The 10,228-nt window shown below is 35.3% G+C and overlaps 1 long non-coding RNA gene across 5 annotated transcripts; it reads left to right on the forward strand.

The window, feature by feature from the left end:
- Positions 1-537: 537 nt before the first annotated feature.
- On the forward strand, positions 538-8,331 carry LOC135205931 (uncharacterized). 5 transcript variants are annotated; one of them, XR_010312632.1, is made up of 5 exons: positions 538-657; positions 4,595-4,715; positions 5,706-5,840; positions 6,510-6,642; positions 7,789-8,331. It is a non-coding gene; the product is annotated as an uncharacterized LOC135205931 (long non-coding RNA). The 5 variants fall into 5 exon arrangements; XR_010312631.1 differs by lacking the exon at positions 538-657 and adding an exon at positions 2,489-2,578; XR_010312630.1 differs by lacking the exon at positions 538-657 and adding an exon at positions 2,549-2,681.
- The last annotated feature ends 1,897 nt before the right edge of the window (positions 8,332-10,228 follow it).

Below are 10,228 nucleotides of genomic sequence, written 5' to 3' on the forward strand. Positions count from 1 at the left end.
GATCTAGCAAAATTTCACTCCTTACGTTTGTGCTGGAACAAAACGAACCAGCAAGCCTAGTTTCAAACTAGGCGGGACTTCGTCAGTCACAACAGCCAACATCTCATAAGAAAAAACGAAAATTATTCGCGTTGAAATGAGAATTTCATTACAATTTACCTTACTGTATTTGTTGTAGGAATATTCAAATAACAACCTTATTACATATTAAATTTTCTGTGTAATTTTTAAATTGTTTTAAAGCGTCCCATATTCAGTTTGTAGTAGCCCTGGTCCTTCCTCACCGTCAGTAGCAGCCATTGTATGTCATGCCAGATCTTCATATTCCGAATTCTTAGCAGATTTCTTTATTTTGTCATGAAAATCTTACTTTAGATCGTTTTTATTATATAAAAATGAAATAAAATGGTTTAGATCTATCTTTTTAAGCTATAAATAATTTTTTATTACTTCAGTTATATTAATAACAATAGTTTCTCTTAAGGAGTTGAGCTTCAGTATGAGTTGCTTAATAGTATTTTAAATCGAAAAGTGTTGCTTGCTAGTAATTGTCTGTCTTGTTTACTTTACCCATTTGATTCTTTGAGCGACCAAATAGATGGCCTTAGATGTACCTTGGTGAGCCTGTGGACGACGAGGTATTTTAAGACATTGTAGGTAAGGGAATTACTTTTAAGCTGAAGATCGATACTTTTACTGACATTTTTTTTTATTCCATTACATCAGAAAGTTAAGTAAAATAGTCTAGTAATGAAAACGGCTGATTAGCAAAGTGAAGTCATTCCTTACATAGAGAAATAACTGGTGATAATCGATGAGTTCAGCTTTTAGCTAGCTGAATAAAGGACATATGAGATCTTCTCGACTTCACAATAATTATTGTGATTATTTTTCTGGCAGAAGAAAGGACGACGATACTTAAATACGATTTTATTCACTCGTCCATATTAATTAACAAACCTAAATTAAGGATATATTTAATATGCACCCTTTAATTGTTAATTATTGAAGATATAAAAACATTTCCACTGATAATACTCAGTGCAACGGGTCATTAAACAGTATGGGCGTTTGTTGGTAACATGATTTCATTAAGTGGTGTATGGTTTAATATTTGTGAGTATGCGTTATTATTTTATTTATTATAATAAAGCCGTAAATATCACTTACTGTCGAATGTACCTCGCCTTAGGAATAATATACAACCATTTTGTGATCCTGGACCAAGCAAAACTAGTAAATTGTAATAGGAAAAAAAAATCACATCAGATACGTTTTCGGCAGAAATAACTTAGTTTTTTCCATGTCAGGGCAGCCAACCTTTGCGAACCAAAAGATTAATTAACAGATTCTGGATGATAATCTTGCAGCAGACCAGTAAATCAGAAATATAAGTTTATTCATACTTCTTAAATTACCATACTCAAATATTGGCTTTATTTTACGCTAGCCCATATTTACATTTTGAGGTCTAAGTTATCGATGTGGTACTACTGGTCTACGAACGGTGCCTCTACGAGTCTATTTGATTGCCAGAATGTAGTTACGGAGATTCTTCAAATTGTCTTTACTATGATCACTGCAACGATTTTATGGTCTTAAAAACTAATGATAAATGATCAAATTTACTGCTCATTTCAAATATAGAGTTAATTAAATTTAAACTCGTTTCTCTATTATATTGAGACAATAGTCTTTCCGAACAAAAACTAACTGTTTTGTAATAGTTATCGTTATTATTTACGTTTTCTTTAATAGTCCAAGATCGCATTTAGTACCCATTTTCTATCATTACATTTGGTTCGATTTTATTTTTCATTTATTTATTCTCCGTCAAGTGAACAGCATAATGAATACTTTAAGTAAATGTACGTTAGAGCACGACTACAGCTTCTGATGTCCAAAACGTGACCTGCTGTTGGTTACTCATACGAGATTTTTTTTTAATCTGGAAAATTTGCATTTTGGCCGTTTTCAAACCACATTTATAGATGGCTGGAGTTTCTTTTTCTTTCTTTTTGCGCGTTCTCAATGGACGTATTAAAAACTTTCAGATGAGATTCATGACGATAAAAAAAAAAAAAGTAAATTATTTTTGTTCTCTATTTTGGATAACTTTTATTGGAAATCTGTTCATTTTATTAAGGCATTGAAACTTACACACTACACACACACACACACACACACACACACACACACATATATATATATATATATATATATATATATATATATATATATATATATATATATATATATATATATATATATGAGAGAGAGAGAGTCATATTGAAAATTTGGATGATTCATGAATTTCCACTGCATTTCCCAGGAATTTCAGTCATTACAATATTTATATGTCTTAACTTCTAAATTTTACGATGTCACATAATAAACAATAGTACCTTGAAGCTTAATTAGGGCCAGAAGCCACTCTTGTTCATAAATAGCCTTCAACAGATGTCGCTGTTGCCGTTCAGACTGACAGGGCTCATTCTCGAGAGTCCTTGAATTTCTATCGACCAAAGCAGATTGAAAAACGACAGAGGCACCCCACACCGGCTATTGACAGTAAACTGTAAATTATCTGTGATATTCGGAATTTCTTTATTGATTTTCTATGATATGAAGGTTTCATTTTCTACGTGTGATTGCTGTGCATTTGACAGGTGGAATAAACGGTATTATTACAGTTACAACAATTCTGGGAAATGTAATATATCTATATTCTTCCAGAGTAACGTACTTGATGACAAAACTCTTCTTCTCGATACATTATTGTCGCTAATGCATACTTGCAGAAAGAAAAAATATTAGAGGTATTGTAGGTCTTGACTTTGATTTATAAGTTCAGTGTATATCTTTCTATGGGCACGCCAGGTAGCTCTTGTTAGTTTGTATATCTGTTTTCACCCTTCTTGGCTCCTCCCCATTGCGTAATGTGACGCTATTTGCTTAAAAGCGCTTTTCATTCTCCCACGAATGTCGCTCCTCCAATCAAAATACGGGGATCTTTTCAAGAGTTATTATTGGCTTCCTGCAAGTAATGTTGCTCTTCCAATGAATTTACAGGGTTTTTTTTCAAGAGTTGTCATTGGCTATTTTTTTTCCTTATTTTTGTCGTCTATGACAATGTTCACGCATAATCAAATTATCATTCATTTCTAGCCCTATTCTTAAGACATTTTTTGTAGAAACTATCGTAAAAGGCTTGCGGAAATATTGGAAGATTCATTTTGTCTTATTCTTATCCCAAGGATCTGTTTTTTCGTGCAATATACCATTGTAACCGATAGTATTGTTTTTTTTTTTTTTTTCTATTTCATTGTGGGAGAAACGCCTGATTGTCATTTGTTTCGCTTTTAAACTATAGGTGCAATGAAAATACTGAACTCTGATTGGTTACATTTTTCATTATATCCAATCACCTGCTATTTTGAAACCTACCGGTCTCTATACGTTCAGCAGTCTCGTTACTTAGCTGTCATGGATCCTCCGGTGCAGGCGTACAATTTATTTCGCTATTCTTATTTTGAGGTGATCGGTCGATTTCATGGAAGTTATAATGGTACTCCTGAGGTTGTGAATAGATTTCTTAGGCCCCGTCCACACGGCCGATCTTTGCTCGACGAACTTTGTTCGATGTGACGTCAGAAGCGGAGAAACTGCGGTAAAGTTCTTACTTTTCCCGCTGTTTCTCCGCTTCTGACGTCACATCGGACAAAGATCGTCGACCAAAACTCGACCGTGTGGACGGGGCCTTAGAGAGCATTCAGTATTACCCATAAGTGGTAAGTGTCCTAAATATGATTCACCTTTACAAGTGGCTCAGCCACAACCTTCCACGTCTTCATCGTCAGGTTCCATTTAAGGTAAGAAGTGACTAAGCAAAATATATATTTAAATTTAGCCTGGGGTAAAGGCGGGGTTGCAGAAGGGGCGAAGCCCCCGCCCCCGGTAGGTAAGGAAGGAGCTAGGTAGGACACGGATTTTAGGTTAGGTTAGGTGGGATGGTTAGGTTAGCTGGTGTTCTGGTGATTGGGGTAGGTCTAGGGTCTGTGACAAGTGTCTTCTAGGTTAGGTTAGGGGAGTTTGTTAGGTTACCTGGTTAAGTTTAGGGATAGGTTTAGGTAGGTCTAGGGTCTGTGACCGGGGGCCTTTTAGGTTAGGTTAGGGGGGTTTGTTAGGTTACCTGGTTTAGTTTAGGGATTGTGACGAAAGATTAAGGAAGTGGTATACTTAACTGCTTTAAGGATTTGTTTTCTAACCTAAAAAACCATTTTGTTTATTGGAAATATCATTTGACCCCACCCCCCCAAAATCCCGGTTCCAAACTGGTCCCCCCCATAATTGTTGGGATTATGTAGGGTCTTTCTGAACAGAAATCTGTGCTTTTAAAACTGTTCATTACAACATAATATATGAGACCAAAACAATAAAAACACTGTAACAAACGCTGATTTTTATGGAAAAACTCTTTGTTTTAACTCCAATTACATAGTAAATCTCAAATTCGGATGGTTTGTGATCAAAATAACGTTAAATCCATTGGAACTACACTATTTCTGATGCATCAAATGTATTTTTATTCCAGTTTTCCCATAATGGTCGAAACTGTAACTTTACCGAATAAACTTATACCACGTCCAAAAACTGCCTTGTTGATGCAACGAGTTGGAACTAATAGGACGGAAGTAACTGAAGCATTTTAAAAGGTAAGGTAAATGGGATATCACTTTCTGCCTAGTACTTCTAGCTGGTGTTCTTGCATTCACTAAACTAGTTTCTATAAGGTACTAAGGTAGCTTTATTTTAGTGTCTGATTTAAAACTTTCACTTTTTTTTCTGAACTTAAGCTTGAAGTACCGTTTGAAAGTAGCCATTTTTTTCAGCAGGGAAGTAATTTGTAATTTTATTTTAAAATATCTAGTCCCATTACTTCCCTTCATTTTTGTAGTCTGTTCAGTTCACTCGCCCGTTTTCAATCTTGATTAGAATCGCATGGTCTATTAATAGAATATGAGCTGCAGAGATGTGTAAAAATTGCCTTTAAGTTGTTCAAAAAAATAATTTTTAATCTAATAAAAACTTTTAAGCATAATTACTGGTCATCAAATGGTAAATGCTTATGTTGCAATGAACGAGGTTTATTAAATAACATTAGCACTGTTGCTATCATAGTACTACCTACTTTTCTGAACAAAAAATACCAGTCCTGATTAATTCACAAATTTCTTAGTGGTGCAATGGGTTAAAGTTAGCTATGTCAAACAGTGATACTGTAAAATAGGGAACTTTATAAGTTGTGGGACAATTCTGGATGTAAGGACCTTTAAGCATCTGTGAATGAGCGAATTCTCATTCAATGATTTTTGTTGGATTTGATCCTGGTGCCGTCTAACCCTCTTTAGTTAATGCTTAATTGTTCAATTGTGTTACTAGTATTAAGTATAGACGTAAGTATTTGTAACAGACATGAAACGCTGAAGCCCCGAGTGGCTTACTCTGATGTAGACACTAGTAATAACAGAATGGCCGTTTTGGCCTGGGGTGTTTTGTCGGATTTGTACCGTTCACACTTTTACTAAAAGAAATTGTAAGGTTTGGAGAATGTAGTTTGTTATTGTACACGGTGAATTAAACCAGTTTGTGAAGCAGCTTAGTGAATTAAACCAGTTTGTGAAGCAGCTTAATATCCTTTACAGGAGCGAGGTTAGTTACAGCTGCAAGGTCCCATACAGCTACTGTGAATGCAGAGTACTGTCCTTCAGCAATCAACTTCGTCCTACTGCAGACTTCGACAATTAATCCTCGAAGTTTCCTGAAGGAAATCTTTTCAAGTAAATTTCTCTTTATTTTTTGTATAAACAAATTAGTACATTTTAAAGTTGCAAAAGGTCTCCTGACTTTGAATAGCACTGATTTCAGTCATATTTTAACAAAGTTGAATACCACTGAAATTAGCCCATTTTAACTGAATAGTTGCAAAATGTCTAATGACTGAATAGCACTGAAATTTAAGTTAAAGCTTTGAGTTCGGCCATGAGGCCTCAGGAGTTATTGGTATGTTGGCGAGAACCTCATATGTTGCTAATATTTTAAGTAGCCCAGTACCATGAGTAGGTTACTTCAAGCTAGTTAACACTTAAAACCAAAACTAGGACATTTTGGCATTGGGGCTAAAGATAAAACCAGGAATTTTTGGCATTGGGACTTAAAATAAAACTAGGACTTTTTTTGGCATTGGGACTACTTTACCTTTTGTTTTGGATCGACCAAAGTATTTGTCTTTGTACTAGCGTATTAACCTGTTTTTGGACTTGATGCTGTGTCAAATCTCTATGTATTATGAAGTCACAAAAGTAGCTGGACTTCAGTTCAATTTTTTGTGATGACCCAAACTTCGAGATACTGGCTTCACAAGAATTATTTTCGTAAAGTGTATTTGCTATGTAAATTATATTTGTAAATTTAAGAGTAGAAATAGTAACGTTCCGTTTACCTTACAGGTGGCAGAGACTGATCCCACAATAAAAGTAAATTCCCCATACCTGCACAGACTGCCAATAGTCTCAATAAATTATCTGGTGATGAGCGAACCAGCTCTGTACAATTGGAGCGGCTGGAATTATTATTGCCTGAGTAAGTTTTTCATCCTGTTGATCTCTGTATAAAGTTATTGGACACCTTGACATTCGCATTTTAGTTTTTAATGAAGGCTTGCGTTTCCTTCGTGTAATGTTTTAAGCTTAGCGTGGTTTATGTAAATTAATATCTTGGGTTAGAACTTATAATACAACATTGCACATACTGAACAATTCTTCTATGGCCAGTTGGTTATAAAATGGCATAACATGGATTTCAAGAGTAATCACCGAGTATTCTAGCTGGAGTGTTATGAAAATTAGCCAGACTTTCTTTCAGTTCACGTCAGGGTTATATTGCCGAAACTTTTTGACTTTCTGATAATTTCAGTGTTAGTACTATCCATAGTGATACCAGACACTTTAGTTTAACGTTATTATTAAAGAACAAAGATTAGATCACATATTTACTGATATTACAGACAGGTTAAGTTTTCTCATTCCCTCTATTAGATATAGTATATAAGAAGGGCTTAATCTTGCCTCCATCAGAATGAACGAAACTTTTTCAGTTTGTGTTGTACTTCACTTACGGGCCCCTTATGCTGTAGTCGAGGAGGAATACAGGTTTTGATTGTTTAAGATGTTGCCCTTGTTTGAAGCTTCTTGGAACAAAGTTCTGTTTAATTTTCTTAAATGGATATATATATATTTTTAGCATAATTGCTGCGAGTTTAGTGGACTAAAACTACTTGCCCCTAGCTTGACAGTTCCTGAAGCCCCCTTGAGTCTGTGAGCTGAATTGTATGAGAGGTCTGTCCCTCTATGGAATTTAATTTCAGTGGAATATTTATGTAGTACAGAGATTAGTTTTCCAACCACTGAGGAGTATTTAGTTAATTGTTCATTTTAGTACCGTTTGAAGGACGATTTATCCAACTGCTTAATGAAGTGATTTATCCATCCCGAGTTCTTGTAGTTTACTCCGATATATCATTGGTAAATACATCAGGACTTTCTAGAAAAAGTTAGCTTAATGATATGGCCTTGGTTTAGTGACACTGGTTTGGAAAATGGTTGTTTGGCTCAAAAATGGTTTTCACTCAATATTTGTTGGATATTCATATCTAGTCTTTCGCATTCCTTTGTAACAAGAATTTATTCACAGTTGTGAAGGCTAAAACAATTCCTTGAAATTTTCCAGACACTGGGCAATAAAATCACTGCTAGAGATTCACTGATAGCTGGAGCAGGACAAGTGAAGTCAATGAAGATACGTTTGATAAGAGCAAGAAAGGTCATTTAGATAAGTTTGAGAGTACCAACAAGTCAAGAGAAACTGAGCAGCAAGGAAGGTCACTGCAGTTACGTTTGAGGGTAGCAAGTAGAGAATATGTGCATCAAGAAACGTCACTACAATTACGCTGGAGGGTACCAAGTAGAGAGAAACTGAGCAGCAAGGAAGGTCACTACAGTTAGTTTGAGATTGGCAACAAGTCAAGAGAAACTGAACAGCAAGGAAAGACACTACATATAGACGTTTGAGGTTAGCAACACGTTAAGAGGAAGAAAGTGGTGCAGTGAAAGAACCGTTGGATACAAGTTAGGAGATTCTTACAGACGACTCTGAAAAAAGCAGGTCCAAGCTTTCTCCTGCCAGTGTAGAAGGAACGAAAGTTGCTATATCTTAGTATAGCACTTATAAGCTACTGAAACTTGTAACACCTGTACGTAAAATGTAAATAAAACTGCATTATGTACATAATTTGTTTTATTGAAAAATTCTTTACAAAGTGAATGAAACTTCTTGCCTTTCCTTTACAATAAACAAAGTGAATGAAATTCCTTTAGGTAACTATATCTCTGGCTTCTTGACGATGTAAAATTTATTACTTTCAGCAAGGTTTAAAAGTCCCTTGAAGCTACCGTCATTCATTAGGTGTACAAGAAGCCTCTATTGGAAAAAAAACAATAGGTCCCCCCCGTTTCGAAATACGAGAGGGTCCCAAATTATGCAACCCTAACTACCACAATCTGGTTCCGTAAGTTCAGGAAACAGGCGCGCATAAGATGTTCACTCTTCCTACTGCCGTTCTTGATCAAGCATTCCTGAAGTTAGAGTATTTTATTTCCCCCATGGGCGATCTCTCCAGACTATCATCAAACTGCGCTCAGGAAAGACGTCGTTCACTCTCCAGACTGCCATAACTTGATCCAGTTGAAATGTTCAGGCGACTTTCACCACAGATCTTGATTTCCATTATGAGCGCCCGCGCGCTCCCGATTAAAGTAAACTGCGTTCATGAAGTCTTCACCTGGGCGCGCGCTCTTTCTAAAAAAAAAATGCTGGTAAAAACCACCACCACCTTCCATTCGTCTTCACAACAGCATCTCTCCAAATCTTCCATACACTGCAGCTTGGCATAGTTCCACACACACACTTCTGAAAGACATGAGAAATGTTAGTCTAATGAAACTATTACTGCCGTTCTAAAAAAAAATTGAATTATTTTCTTTTTCCTCTAGTGACATCCTAAAGAAACAGCTGCCACATTAACCACTTCAGACTAAAAGTTTAAAGTCATTTTAAGAAATGTCAAGAACCCCTATAATTCATGCCATATAGTACTGTTATTACAAGCTATTCTCTAAAACCTACCTGACAAACGCTAATAAGGCATCACAGCAAGTTGAATTAAAGGCTCTTATATGTGCATCCCTCCATTTACTATGAAAAAAACTTTAAAAAGGCCTTACTATAGATTTATCCCTTTATTTTCTATGGAAAATAAGTTAAGAATATTATGTGAAGAAACTTTAAAAAAGGCATTACGATAAACTTATCCCCTAGTTTCCTACGGAAAATAATTAAACTATTTAGGATATTAAGAAGATATTTTCTAATGACAAAAATTTCATTGACAATGTTCTAGTCACGAGAATAAAAATCTTTTAACCTACCCAACTACTTACACGTATATGCTTAACCTACCCAATTACTTACATACTCAAGGAAGCGTTATTTACATTGCCTTAAAATGCGTACAGCTTGAAAGCTTATTTGCTACCATTAAAATAAAAGATTGAAATACCAAAAAAAACTAAAATGCGACTTGCATGATGAATCAGTAATCTAATAATTTTGTCCCAGTAATTCAGAGTCCTTCGGAGCCATCATTAAATTATACACACCGTGGTTCGAGAACAAGGACCTGAAAAATATTGGTACGTTACAAATAACCAACACTCACCATACGCAATTCTTTAGAAATACTCAGGCTTCTAAATATTGTTAAAAGGAATTTCATTCCAGTTTCATAATTTCCATTAACTAAATTAAACAGCCACTGCAAAATATAGTTTCAGCGGAAAAAACTTTTGCTCTTGATCTAACTAAAGAATAGAGTTAAGTTGGGCCAACACTGCTCTCTTGGAGTTCGTAACGGTCCAGAATATTCCATTCTTGTACCAGATTCGCCTCACACCACCAATATGATTTTAATCCTTTGTAGATCTCCAATAATGGATTTCCACTGCATTTAGGTATTCCCATAGTTAATAAATTTCAAAATATTGATGCTTGTAAGACTGAGCCAAATATGTTGATTTCACTAACGATATTTCCATATTGCTTAAACATTAAA

The sequence above is a fragment of the Macrobrachium nipponense genome, chromosome 29 (assembly GCF_015104395.2).
Source record: "Macrobrachium nipponense isolate FS-2020 chromosome 29, ASM1510439v2, whole genome shotgun sequence".
In the NCBI taxonomy this organism is placed as follows: Eukaryota; Metazoa; Arthropoda; class Malacostraca; order Decapoda; family Palaemonidae; genus Macrobrachium; species Macrobrachium nipponense.